The following is a 13,679-nucleotide window of genomic DNA, read 5'->3' as shown; positions in this document are numbered from 1 at the left end:
AATGATTTTAATGAACACACGCGTGGGAGATGAACACTGTACGCAGACAGCATCGATCTCAAAACCTCAGGGCATGCTCTGCAACAAAAACTGTCAATTCTGCAGACTCAAAATGCAGTTGCAAGAAAAATATGTCTGAACTCTTACCTAGAAATGAATCTATGTGTGTGCATATGTCTCCCGACCTCAATTGCACTTTGTTTCACCTCTCACCTCACCTACTAAAGCTCACAACCAGACAGAGGCCACTCTCATATGTGTAATAATCTACTAAAATTATATATGTAATATATTGAATAAATGCTTTAAATGAATGCCACTACTCAAAGCTTAATATTAAGATTAGAAATGAATAAAAGACAATAATGAATAACCTGGTTATTCAAATAGCCTCATCCAGACAGCTCCTCAAAATAACCACCAAAAAATGCACACTTTACAGAGGAAACAAAGACATTTTAGAAGTACACTTCCTGACTTATTCTGAGTCATCTGTTACCAAGCAAACTCAAACGCAGCAGGTTGCTGAATACACTCAGGCCTGTTTCTAGATTATATGTGATATATGTATTGTAAGCGTGTATGCAATCCTTCCATAGCTCTAAGCCACTTTGCTCAATAGATCGGCCGGACATCGCGCCGGATGAAGCTTCTGACCATTAATTAACTGACCGAGCTTCAACTTTTTAATAAGCACCAAAATGCAATGTGTATAAAATGATTACAGTTGCTCCTGCAATGAAAGATTATTATATGATTATGATACCACCTGTAATACAGACTTGTTAACAGCTTCAATAAATGCTTTAATGCAATGCTTGTTAAGTGGTTCTAATGCAATGATAATACTGATAATAAAATAGCAGTAAAATAACTTGTTTAATCCCACAATGACAATAAAGTTTACTTTGACTTCAGCAGTGAGCAGGCGCACCGAGGGCTTTCGCGCTCACTTTTCGCGTATAGAATTTCGAAAAACAATCGGTGCAAATTATAAGTCTGTATCATGATGACTGGTGTTTTCGTGTTTGTTGGTGTGTTTTTATTTTGTTTTATTTTGTGAGTTGGTTATTTGATGCTGCTCCAGCCAGCCAGAGAATCCCCCGCTGCCCCGCCCTTTGCTGCCTGTGCTGCAAGCAGCACAAAAATAGTTACTATTTTTACCATTTCTTTTTGGAGCAACTGTAATCCACATAATTTCCTTAGGGATTAATAAAGTATTCTGATTCTGATTGTTTCAGGATGACCTGCCATTATCCAATCACACATCTGCTTACCTGTATCTTTTGCTCATCTCTCCTCCTCTTCTTTTCTCTTTTTTCTAAACTGAGCACCTGAGCACCATACTCCAGTATGAACACAAATCCCTCAACCCGAGGATCACCACAACATAACCCAATACACCTACACCTTAGTTCACAGATTCACTTTCACTCTTGCGCTCACTTTTCGCGTATAGAATTTCAAAAAAACATCGGTGCAAATTATAAGTCTGTATCATAATGTCTGTTTTTTTTCATGTTTGTTGGTTTGTTTTAATTTTGTTTCATTTTGCGAATTGGTTATTAGATGCTGCTCTAGCCAGACAGAGAATCCCCCGCCGCCCCGCCCTCTCCTCTCTGTGCCGCAAGCAGCAGGCGCACCTCGCAAAACGGAGGGCGCCCTTACTCCCAGCAAAAGGGCGATAGAAAACCGATCGGTGCCTACGACATGATGTCAGCATGATGTCGGGGCAGCATGAGTACGAGTAATTTATTTCTTTTTTACCCGTGATGCTGCCCCCCACCATGATTTAAACATTTCAGCCACATAAAATGTTTGAAGACATTTAACCTCTCATCCACTCTATCTCCTTCATAATAACTAAACAAGTATAAAATCCAGAAAGCTACACAACACGGTTCATTTACAAACACAATTCTAACTTCAGTTTCACTTAGAGATGATCTAATTGTTGCTTAAATTTACAAAAAATGTCAGAAATCTGCACTGTCATGAACAAAAATATAAACCTGATTATTCGTGATTTGAGGTCCATAATATAAATTGTCATTTTGGCTACTTTTTTTTACATTTACCTTTAAATTGTTTTTTCTTGTCTTGCTTGCATCATTCTTTTCAGAATGTCCTCATGGGTCTGAATTTACTGTTATTTTTTCATTGACACTGACTGATCTGAAATCACACAAAACACATAAAATCTTAGTATGTCTGTGAAGGTTCTCAGTCATCCATCTTAGTACTACTAAAATCTTAGTAGTTTTTTTTAACTGTAAAATCTGCAGACATGTGGTCTGACACCCAAACCACATCTGCTCTCTGATTGGATTGTTACATTTATTATTGATATGACATTGACCAATTAGCTGAAAGGAAGAAAAATTGGGTCAAAATTCATACTCGTAAGTTGAAACTGACACACAAACATAAAACGTGAGCACAGAGTTTCACACATAGTTTTTTGCTTTGTATCTGTAACCAGACCTTAACAAAAATACTTTGTAACTTGTGTAAATAGTTTTTTAAAACACACAAGGGGATTTCTTTAAATCACCCCGCAGTTCTTCAGCTAAGACACCTGAGTTAGAAAACACAAAGACTGCAGTTGTCTTTACACGTGTGGGCAGTAATGAACGCACTCTGCGATCTGCATCTCATCACTGCCTGCGTTCTTTATTTATACATGTCTTATGTCTGTCTGTGTGTGTGTGTGTGTGTGTGTGTGTGTGTGTGTGTGTGTGTGTGTGTGTGTGTGTGTGTAAAAATAACAACGTCACTCAGAATCAACAGAATCAGCACAGCACAAGCACGCTCTGCAAAAGCCCACACTTCCTGTCTACTTTGCACAGAGTGTACTCAGAGCAACGGGTTATATCCCTTTTCTACATCTGTTCTCTAAAAACAGGAAGTGGTTTAGTAGCTGAATAAGTTCATCACAAAAGTTATTAGGTGAAAAGTCACATAGACATGTAGACTGCTTAGTGATCAATAAAAAGCACATTTCATGAAGCTGATCACATTATATAAAAACAATTTCCCCTTGACAGATTGTTACATTTATTATTGATATGACATTGACCAATTAGCTGAAAGGAAGAAAAATTGGGTCAAAATTCATACTCGTAAGTTGAAACTGACACACAAACATAAAACGTGAGCACAGAGTTTCACACATAGTTTTTTGCTTTGTATCTGTAACCAGACCTTAACAAAAATACTTTGTAACTTGTGTAAATAGTTTTTTAAAACACACAAACTCTTATTTATAGATGCACAAACATAATTTTTTCTGATGTTTTGATTTACAAGGTTCACAAATATGCATTTACAAGTACAAAATATTCATAACCACAGTTTAGGCCCATCCACACATTACACTTCTTTGTCTTTGTCACAGCTGGATTACAGATGTTAAATCCACACAGACTCCATTTAGCTTTGTGTCACTTTCACACACATTAATATTAACATGTAATCTTCAGTTTATATAGTAAATTTCACCTGCTGAGACAAACACAAAGACACTGAAAAACAGGAAATTGTAGCAGAGTGACGCAGTTCCAGCATTTCTGTATTCCTGTATTAAAATCAGAATCTGAGCTTCAAATGAGACTATGTGAGATTTTGAGGTTCAAATAAAGCTGAAAGTTCCTGAGTGAGAGAACAAGGTCTGTAACTCCACACTTAAGAATGAGAGAGAGAGACGGTTGGTGGGCTGGACCAGAGTCCTCCAATGATGGAAACCAAAAACACACAAACAGTGGCGGTCCTAGCCTGTTTGGCGCTCTGGGCCAATGATTGCCCACTCTACAGAGTGGAGTTTTGTCTGATATTTGGCCACCGTTGTGTTGCTTAAAATGTGTATTTTTTGGGGGTTAAAAAATGTGGTTTATTTGTTTAATAAATAATTTTGACCAGTAAACTCTCCTTGTTTAAACATGCACCATGGTGTGGTCTTTCTTTGTTTGTGACTTCTTGATGTTGGTAAATATAATAATTGACAAATACCACGTTGCATATAATATACATATAATAATGTACAACACATTATGGAGTATCCTTCTGCTGTGAGGTCCTGTCTCCATGCACTTATGCAATTAATCGCTAGACGGGTATATTTATAAATAATCATATATTAGGGATATTTTCCTATACATATTTTTGACCTGGGGGTAGAATTGATTGTGAAATGGAAAGGAAAAGCGCTTATGAACTTGCAAATTAAAAACATGATGCATTGAAGGTATCCCTTTTTCATTTTTATTTAAGAAGAGAATTTGTTCCACTGTGCGATGGCTGATCCTGTTCCTGAAGAAAATCCCTTCACATGGCACAGAAGAGGCTGGAGTGCAGAGCAACTGGTAGAGATGCAGTTATACAGTCTTTCTGGGCCCCACAAACTATCAGCTAAAGAGAATAAATAAATTAAATTGCTGCACATTTGGCAGACTATCATTTTAAGATTAATTAAAAAATAAAATATATGTTTTTATAACATTAAATGTAAAGAGTCAAATTGAAGTTTTTCTAAAGTTATTTAATGATATTTATATTATGAAAAGCAGATTTTTGACATTTTAAGTTTTTCCTGTTGTCAGATAAAATAAACACGCACAAAACAAAAGCAAACGGCAAGAACACAAAGCTGGGAAACCCACCCGATTGACCAAAATCAACTCAAAATACTCCCACACAACAGAACCTCCTCTATTCCTCGCTGGCTCCATATCCCTCAGTAGAATTATCAGTGGTTCGCTATCTGTCACCATCAAAACACTCCAAAAATCCCGCAAATGATTCACTTCTAATGAAGTCCCCTATCTGTCACCATCAAAACACTCCAAAAATCCCGCAAATGATTCACTTCTAATGAAGTCCCCTGTGTCAGTTTGATTCTTACATGGCTTCTGTTTTAGGATTTACATTTGGATATCTCAAATAGGTTAAAGGTTCATATGAACAGTGCTGAGCAATTTACTTTGAAAAAGTAACTAGTTATTGTTACTAGTTACCTCTTCAAAAACGTAACTGAGGTACAACATTTTAAAAGTAACAAATTACTAGGAAAAAGTAACTATTGCTTTCCTTAAAAATGTGTAACCCTCTGGGGTCCAGGGTATAACTGGCCTGTTTTGACCTCTACATTTGACCTTTAAAAACTGTTCATCTTGCCATTTTGGTTTTCATCCTTTCCAGCACAACCTCACATGTCTGAATATACATTTTTAAAATTTTGACATTGAATATGAATATATGAACATATGAATTCTCCCTTAGTTATGCTGCAATAGACGTAGGCTGCCGGGGATTCCCATGATGCATTGAGTTTTTCCTTTCCAGTCACCTTTCTCACTCACTATGTGTTAATAGACCTCTCTGCATTGAATCATATCTGTTATCAATCTCTGTCTCTCTTCCACAGCATGTCTTTTATCCTGTCTTTCTTCTCTCACCCCAACCGGTCGCAGCAGATGGCCGCCCCTCCCTGAGCCTGGTTATGCCAGAGATTTCTTCCTGTTAAAAGGGAGTTTTTCCTTCCCACTGTCGCCAAAGTGCTTGCTCATAGGGAGTCATATGATTGTTGGGGTTTTCTCTGCATCTATTATTGTGCGATCTACTGTACAATATAAAGCGCCTTGAAGCGACTTTTGTTGTGATTTGGCGCTATATAAATAAAATTGAATTGAATTGAATTGAACTACCGGTACCCTGTCAGTGCCATCAAGGAAGCTTCTGGTGACGACTTGCATTGGGGATTTGGTGGAGAGGTTGGTAAGTATAGAACCTTACTGCGCTTTGTTAAAAAATTTGCAGTGAATGTTTTCCTTTAAAAATGTGTATCTTTTAACGTTCATCTCATTATTTATTAGAGCTTTTTTTCGCAGTTAAAATTGCTCAGCTTTGACACATATACCTCTGTCCTTGTGTGTTCGTATATAGCACACATAAGGTGCTATATACGCCAGTGTAGCAGAAATGATGACGGATGATGATGGATGATGATGATGGCAGCAGCAGCCGTTCTTCTCTGCGTGAGTAGCTTAATGTTGTTCGTGTGTAATTTACGTTGAGTAGGCTAACCACGTTATTAAATTAATGCATGTAAGGTGAACTAGCAAACACTGTCGTAGTTACATGCGGCTGCCATCAAACAGGAATATATATATATATATATATATATATATATATATATATATATAAAATGATCTTAAAATGTTATTCTACAAAATTTGCAGCAATTTAATTTGTTCATTGTTTTGAGCTGATAGTCTGTGCGACCCAGGAAAAGTCTGTACCAACTTACATTGCAGTTTCTGTGCACTCCAGCCTCTTCTGTTCCATGTGAGACGATTATACAAGGCAGGAGAAACTATCTCCAAGAAAAGAAACAGACTCGGCCATCACACAGCGGAACAAATCCTCTTCTTAAATAAAAATGAAAAAGGATTACCTTAAATGCATCATGCTTTTACTTTACAAGTTCATAATCATTCTCCATTTTTAGTTTACAATCAATTCTACTCCCAGGTCAAAATTATATGTAAGAAAAAAAGATCATATTGTTAAACATGCCTGTCCGGCGATTAATTGCATAAGTACAAGGAGTCAGGACCTGGGTGATGGGTGGCTGTACCTCAGGAGCTAGAGCTGATCACCTGCTGATCGGAAGGTTGGAGGTTCAATCCCTGGCTCCTCCAGTCTGCATACCAAGTATCCTTGGGCAAGATACCAATCCTAAGATGACCTTGTTCACTTTGTGATAATCATCACTGAACCGTGTAAAACCCTGCGCTCACTTCTTAATTATCTGGAAGCATCTTAAAGACAACCGGCCTCTCTCAACAGCTGGGACAAATCATCTGGCAAACAGATAAGCATAGGAGACCAAACACTGAGGAACAAATCCTCATTTCATCCTATGATAACCAACAGCATTTTCAACATTTCATCCTAATCCTTTTGGACAATTTGTCTCTTCTGCTCAGGGAACGTGTAGGGCCATGAACAGACTTTCACGCCAGGCTGCATTTCAAAGTGGTGCTCCATGAGAGTCATGCAGATGGGCGGGAGGGGGGGGGGGGGGGGGGGGGGAAACACATCTGCAAAACGCTGTTGCAATGCAGGAACATCTACTTTATTGGAATGTGTGAAATGTTAATCACAAAGCATCTTAAACACACACACATTTCTTTATTTTTCACACCAAACTGTTTAATAAAAAAAACTTTACACAGAGTTCATCAAATATAACTAATGCTTTAACATTATCAGGATTTCATAATAAAAAACAATAAAAAAATAAAAAAAAGATTCCATCTGAACTCTGTGGAGCCTGATCTCAAGGTTTTTAAGTCGGACCCTGAAACCAGAAGAGGATCTTTCTCTCTCTTCAGATTCATTGTGATCCAGTGATTTCAGCCCTGCATGATCAGGCTGATGTTTGCACAGAGCAGATAATGAAGTGAATGTTTTTGCACATTGGTAACAGTGAAACAGATATTTAAAGCGTGGAATCGTTTGTGTTCGGAGTATGAACTGACATTCCTGAAGCTCTTGTCACACTGGTCACAACTGAAGTTCACTTCCATGTGTGTACGTTCATGTTTGTTACGATGACCTGATTGTGAGAAGCTTTTGTCACAGTGTCTGCACTTGTATGGTGTCTCTCCTGTGTGGATTCGCTTAGGCTTTTTCATTGAGCTCACGTGCAGTGGTGAAGGATGACCCACACTGGCCTCTCCCACATTCTTTGCTTTGGGGTGGCTGTAGCTCAGGCGGTAGAGCAGGTCACATTACATTTTACTGTTTATAACATTGAGCTTACTGGGCGAAAATAACTCTTTATTTTTCCAAATAGTTCATTCAATTTAATTCCATAGGTTTACTGATAAGACTTGTTCCAAACACTCAGGTTATAATTACAAGATAAAAATCAATACATCCTCACAGTAACTGCACTTGTGGAGTTACTTTCTGGTGTGGATCTGTTGGTGGTTTTTCAGGTGATATGGAGCTTTAAACGTCTTCTCACACAGGTCACAGTTATAAGGTCTCTCCTCAGTGTGGCTGGTGGTGTTTTTTATTGTGGTCGTTGTAACTGTGCATCTGTTATAAACGGTTTCCCATTTCAATTCAATTCAATTTTATTTATATAGCGCCAAATCACAACAAATGTCGCCTCTGTATCTACTGTAAAATGCTTTATATCGTACAGTAGATACAGAGGAAAACCCAACAATCATATGACCCCCTATGAGCAAGCACTTTGGTGACAGTGGGAAGGAAAATCTCCCTTTTAACAGGAAGAAACCTCCGGCAGAACCAGGCTCAGGGAGGGGCGGCCATCTGCTGCGACCGGTTGGGGTGAGAGAAGAAAGACAGGATAAAAGACATGCTGTGGAAGAGAGACAGAGATTGATGACAGATATGATTTAATGCAGAGAGGTCTATTAATCACAGAAGTAAACATCATTTCCAGTGTGAATGCGTAGGTGAATATTTCCATATTATTTGTCGCTGAATGTTTTTCCACACAAGTGACAGCTATACTCTTTAACTCCACTGTGGATGAGTTGGTGTCTTTTTAAAATCCTTCCCACACTCATCACAGCTGTATGTTTTCTCTCCCTTTCTTCTGTGAGGTTTGTCGGCCTCCTGAGAGCGCTGACTTCTTGCTCCATGTTGGTCCTGCAGTGACAGAGATACAAACAGAGGCAGTGAGTGAAATGCAGTCGTGGAACAAACTGAAACTCCCTCCATTAGTGGAATCAAACATGTCAACAAACACATTGTAGGTGTGTTAGCACCACCTTGTGGTGTCACATTACAATGATGTCCTTCAATGAGAGTTGTAATGAAAATGACATTATTGAAGAAATATTGATCAGTGGAGAAAATCTTTTACCTCATAAAATATTTTGAGTTCAACTGATGATATTGTTGTTTCAATGTGTGCTGATAAAATATGATCTTTGTATTTTCTTCTAACTTCAGTGGTTTTTGATTGTGAATGTAGATTCTGTATATATGGAGGAGCCCAGGATGGAAAAGATAAAGCTGCTGTTAACAGGTTTTTAAAAACCAACCAGCTGTACACACAGTTTCAATAACCGTGTAAATGTGAAATTTTTCTCACCTTTTGTGTTGAAGTCATTGTTTCATCTGTCGTGGGTGAGCTGCGTCCAAATGTGTGTAGTCAGCCTTGAAGGCTGCATTTGAAGGCTGATTACATCACAGCAACGCAATGAAGGCTGTCCCAATTCGATCGTTGCTTTAAATATGGCTGAAAATCCGCCCTTCATTTCTCCAAATTTCAAGGATAGGCCAGGTCTATCCTTCGTGTCCTAACATATCCCAGAATTCACGACTGGACTGGGACAAAAAAATCAGCCCAGGCATTTTGACTAGAGAACGCCCACCAGGTATTATAGGAAAAGCCATAAAGCCTTTGAATGAAAACAAATGCTGTTGTGACAGTGATGTACAATGTCTTGTTGGTGTATATGTATCAATCTAATAAACTTAAACCTACACCATCCTCCCTATTCTGGTATTTTAAACAGTACTTACCAGAAATATCAAACAACCTAATCAATAATTACATATACCTAACTAGCAGGGTTGCCAACTTCCAGCAAAAAAATAGGGGACCACCCCCACCCTCCGCCTCATGATGCTTAATCGACGTAATTGACTTTAATTTATTGCCAGGGTAAAACAAATGCACAGAAACCAGTTATTTTTCTACAGTAATTAAATAGATTCAATATCTTTCTGCAACAGAATTGCAGACTGCACACATGGTACTATAGCTTATTAGGGCCTATATTAGACTTAATATTTACTATATACAATAATGAATTTTTATATATTTTACATCAGATGACCACTTTGATTGTAAGATTCGGTTGTATTTATTATTTTAAATGAGAATAAAAAAGAAAAGTATACAGCTGTGGCTCCAGCAAACATCAGCTGATACTAGAAAGTAATATCAAATAAATTATAACAACAGCTTATCAAGCTTAAACGTGTTGCTGTTGTTTAGCGCGACATCCGCTGGTTTCGTCTTTCTGGCGCAAAGTGGGGGATAAACAAACGAGACGGGACTTAGGACAGCAAATCCGATCAGCTGATCATTGATCAGTTTCATGATTGAAGTAGCAACAGGAGATGGAGGGGGATAGAATGAAAGAAGAAGAGGCAGCTATGCAGCGTGAAGACACAGAATAACTCCAGCTTTGTGTGTTCTTTGTGTAATTTTTGCTGAAGTTCGGGACAAATGGCGTTCCTTTACACCTAAATACGGAACTTTAAAGCTCGACCTCATCGGCTGTAATTGGTCCAGCATTCACACACCGGTGAATGTGTGTGTGAATGGGTGGATCACGATCAGGAGTAGATTCCTGATCGATAAAACAGGAATCTTCACTGCAGAAATGAAGCATGATGAAGAACCATCCACTTCACAGTGAGTTTGACATGTTGCCCTCTGGCTGTCACTTTAGCAGAGGTGGGTCGAGTATCCAAAAATTGTACTCAAGTAACAATAGCATTATTTTAACCTTTCACCTTTTTAAACGGTAACTGTAACGGAATACAGTTACTCATATTTTGTATTTTAAATACGTAACGGTGGTACATGTATTCCGTTACTCCCCAACACTGAATATTATTACTCAAGTAAAAGTGAAAAGTAGTCTTCAAAAAAGTTACTCGAGTAAGAGTAAAAAAGTACTTGGTGAAAAGACTACTCAAGTAGCGAGTAACTGTTTAAAATGTCCGATTTATTTTATAAATAAATGCTATCAGACAAAAATAAATAAATAAATATACAAATTTTAGTCTTTTCAAAAGGAATATATGTAAAAACATCAACAAAATAAGGCACAACAATTCTAATTTCAAGATTTCAGATTTTCACAAGATTTTTCAAACAAGCTTTATTCACCAATAACTACAGTAAATAATATAAATATATAAACAGTGCAAACAATTTCCAGTGATAAGATATGCTGTAAACTTTATATTCATTTTTGCTCCTAATGGCACAGCAGCCTCAGAGAAAACAGAACGAGGCATCTTCAACATATGTTCATACAAGGCAGCTCAGTTTACCAAAAATTGTATGGGTTGCATTTATTTCTGCATATTTAGCAAAAACATGCCATTTCTTAACTCTGTAAGGTGATGGTTAAGCTTCAGCAGCAGTTTGCTCTCAAGGTTCTTTCTGTGAAGCTGTGACTGTTTAGCAGTGAACAGGAGTCCTGCATGACTGAGAAGTCCTTACCAAGCTCCAGATGCAGGAAGAGCTGTATTGATTTAGATTAACAGCTTCTTGATGTGAGGAACGCCATGCAATAGAGCCACACCTCCAGTGAATGGACATGAAAGGTACCTCTCCAGCCCTGCTTCTGGCTTTCCTGACCCCATGGATCCATCATCTTAGTCGGTTAGGCTGGTGTTTGCGCTGGCATCATCCAGCTCTGTGTCTAGGTGATGTCTGATGAAGTGGAGACCTGTGGAAAGATGTATGGTTTTCAAAAGAATTAGGTCTGGTCATTATAGTGCTGTATACACTGCAAAGCTGCAGATGTTTGTCAAGAAGATTTGATCACACTGGAGATGTTTTTTACTAACTCTTGTAGAAAAACAAAATCTTGTCATTCATATCCCGCACAAACAGTTTGCAATGAATTCCAGATTAAGTTTAAAATAAGAATGCGTGCAAGGCTAAGCAGTGCTAGCCAATAGATCCTCCTGTTTGGCTGTTACTCTGGGAAAAGACGAGAAAGACGGTGATGGAAGCGTGACTGGAGCTGCGATATAGCCTATATAATATTTATATTGTACGAACGTGAAAGGTCTATTGTTAGAACAACATACTTTTCACTTTTCTATTTTTCTTTTGCCTGGGTGGCAGCTCTACGCTTCCGTACTACACTTCCGTATCCAAGGCTTTTTAATGTGGCCTCACAAAATTATCACGACTACGACAAGCATGAAAAGAGTTGTATGGAAATTGCTGCTCAATCACAGCTGCCTGATCAATGTTTTTCATTAGTAATTTAGCAAAGTTGATGGTGTGTGTGTGTGCCTGTGTGAGTGAGTGAAAGACAGAGAGGGAGAGCGAGGGACAGATTTTGTATGATAAGCTTCATGTTATGAATGCACAGTTTGAGCACTCAGGTCGCATCAGAGCATCAGGCCGTATAGTGTGAGACCCTGCATCGTGACCTATGAACTTCTAACCCCTGAGATTTAATTGTAGTTTGAGCAGGAGCGGAATAACGTGACTGAAAAAAAATCGCAGTGTTTGCCCAGCTTAATGCAGACTGTTTAAACTAAACAAGCTGCTGTTTCACATAATAAACCCTGTCAGCCGCAGTATTGCCTTCTGTTTTAACAGTTAAAGCAGTAGAGACGAGCTCTTTGCATGTGCGTGGAACTCTAGCGTCATTAACCATGCTAGCTGTTAGATTATAGCTCACACTAGCTAACCAACGAGCAGTTAAAAGGACAGCCGAAGCTGCACAAAACACCCACAAACTTATCTCACTACAACGTAGCGCCAAAAATATGACTCGCAGCTCGACACAGCTGCTGTAACATAAGACTGACATCCAGCTAACCACAGCTAAAAAGATATTTACAGAAAACTTACTGTTTCCTCAGGTTACACGAGTTGAGTTGTTTCACGCTGAAAAGTTGGTTTGTTTTGGCTCTCACTGAAGACACCGACACTTAAGACAGAGCTGTTCTTTTGTACTGCTTTTAAGTGAAACATTCTTTGTATGTGAGGCCAAGGGTGTTCATCCTCTTCAGCTCTAGCGTAGACGACTGGCTCTGCCATGTTTTCATGGTTTCTTCTTTCCATGTGTCCGCTACTTTGAAACGCTTGGGCCGCTCTGCCCGCCACAGTTTCAAACTGGTCATGTGACTGCATGGCCACATCTCATTGGTTACCGGTGTGTGGCAGTTACCGGAAACTCCACTGGCGGCACGTTATCTAATGTATTAAACTAATTATTTTTTTAAAAAGTAACGAGTCAAATTTTGCAAATGTAGCGGAGTAAAAGTACCGTTTCTTCTTCACAAATGTACTCAAGTAAAAGTAAAAAGTATCGTGCAAAAAAGGTACTTTAAAAGTACTTTTTTTTTCAAAAACTTACTCAAGTAAATATAACGGAGTAAATGTAACTCGTTACTACCCACCTCTGCACTTTTGAGTACCTGTGAAGTAGATCAAAAGACTCCAGGTTTCCTTCATCCCTTCCGCAATCCATCTCCTTAATGGTAAGTAACGGTCTTGTTGGTTTTTGTTGTTGTTTTGTTTACTCGTATTGTTGCTCTTGCTGCTAAACAAATTTCCCATTGAGGAGTATTGAACTGAGCTGAACTGAACTGAAATGAATGTTGTCATGTTCTTCATAAAGACCCAATTTTTCTTCATAGAAAGATATTTAGGTCATACAGAGAATTTTAATACTTCCCACAAAGGAAAACCCTGATTGTAATGGAAATTTTTTAACTTATGATTATATTGGTTGAGTTTTAATTGGTTGCAGACTAAATATGCCCACTCCCAGATACCACCAATCTGAACCACAAAAACCAAAGATGCAAAATATCTACACTAAAATGGTGTGTGAACTAACTATCTTCATGTATACAGATTG

The sequence above is a fragment of the Perissodus microlepis genome, chromosome 3 (genome assembly GCF_051167445.1).
Source record: "Perissodus microlepis isolate ML-2025 ecotype Zambia chromosome 3, ASM5116744v1, whole genome shotgun sequence".
NCBI classification, from domain to species: domain Eukaryota; kingdom Metazoa; phylum Chordata; class Actinopteri; order Cichliformes; family Cichlidae; genus Perissodus; species Perissodus microlepis.
The sequence above is the reverse complement of the archived record's forward strand: the minus strand, read 5'-3'. Positions refer to the sequence as shown.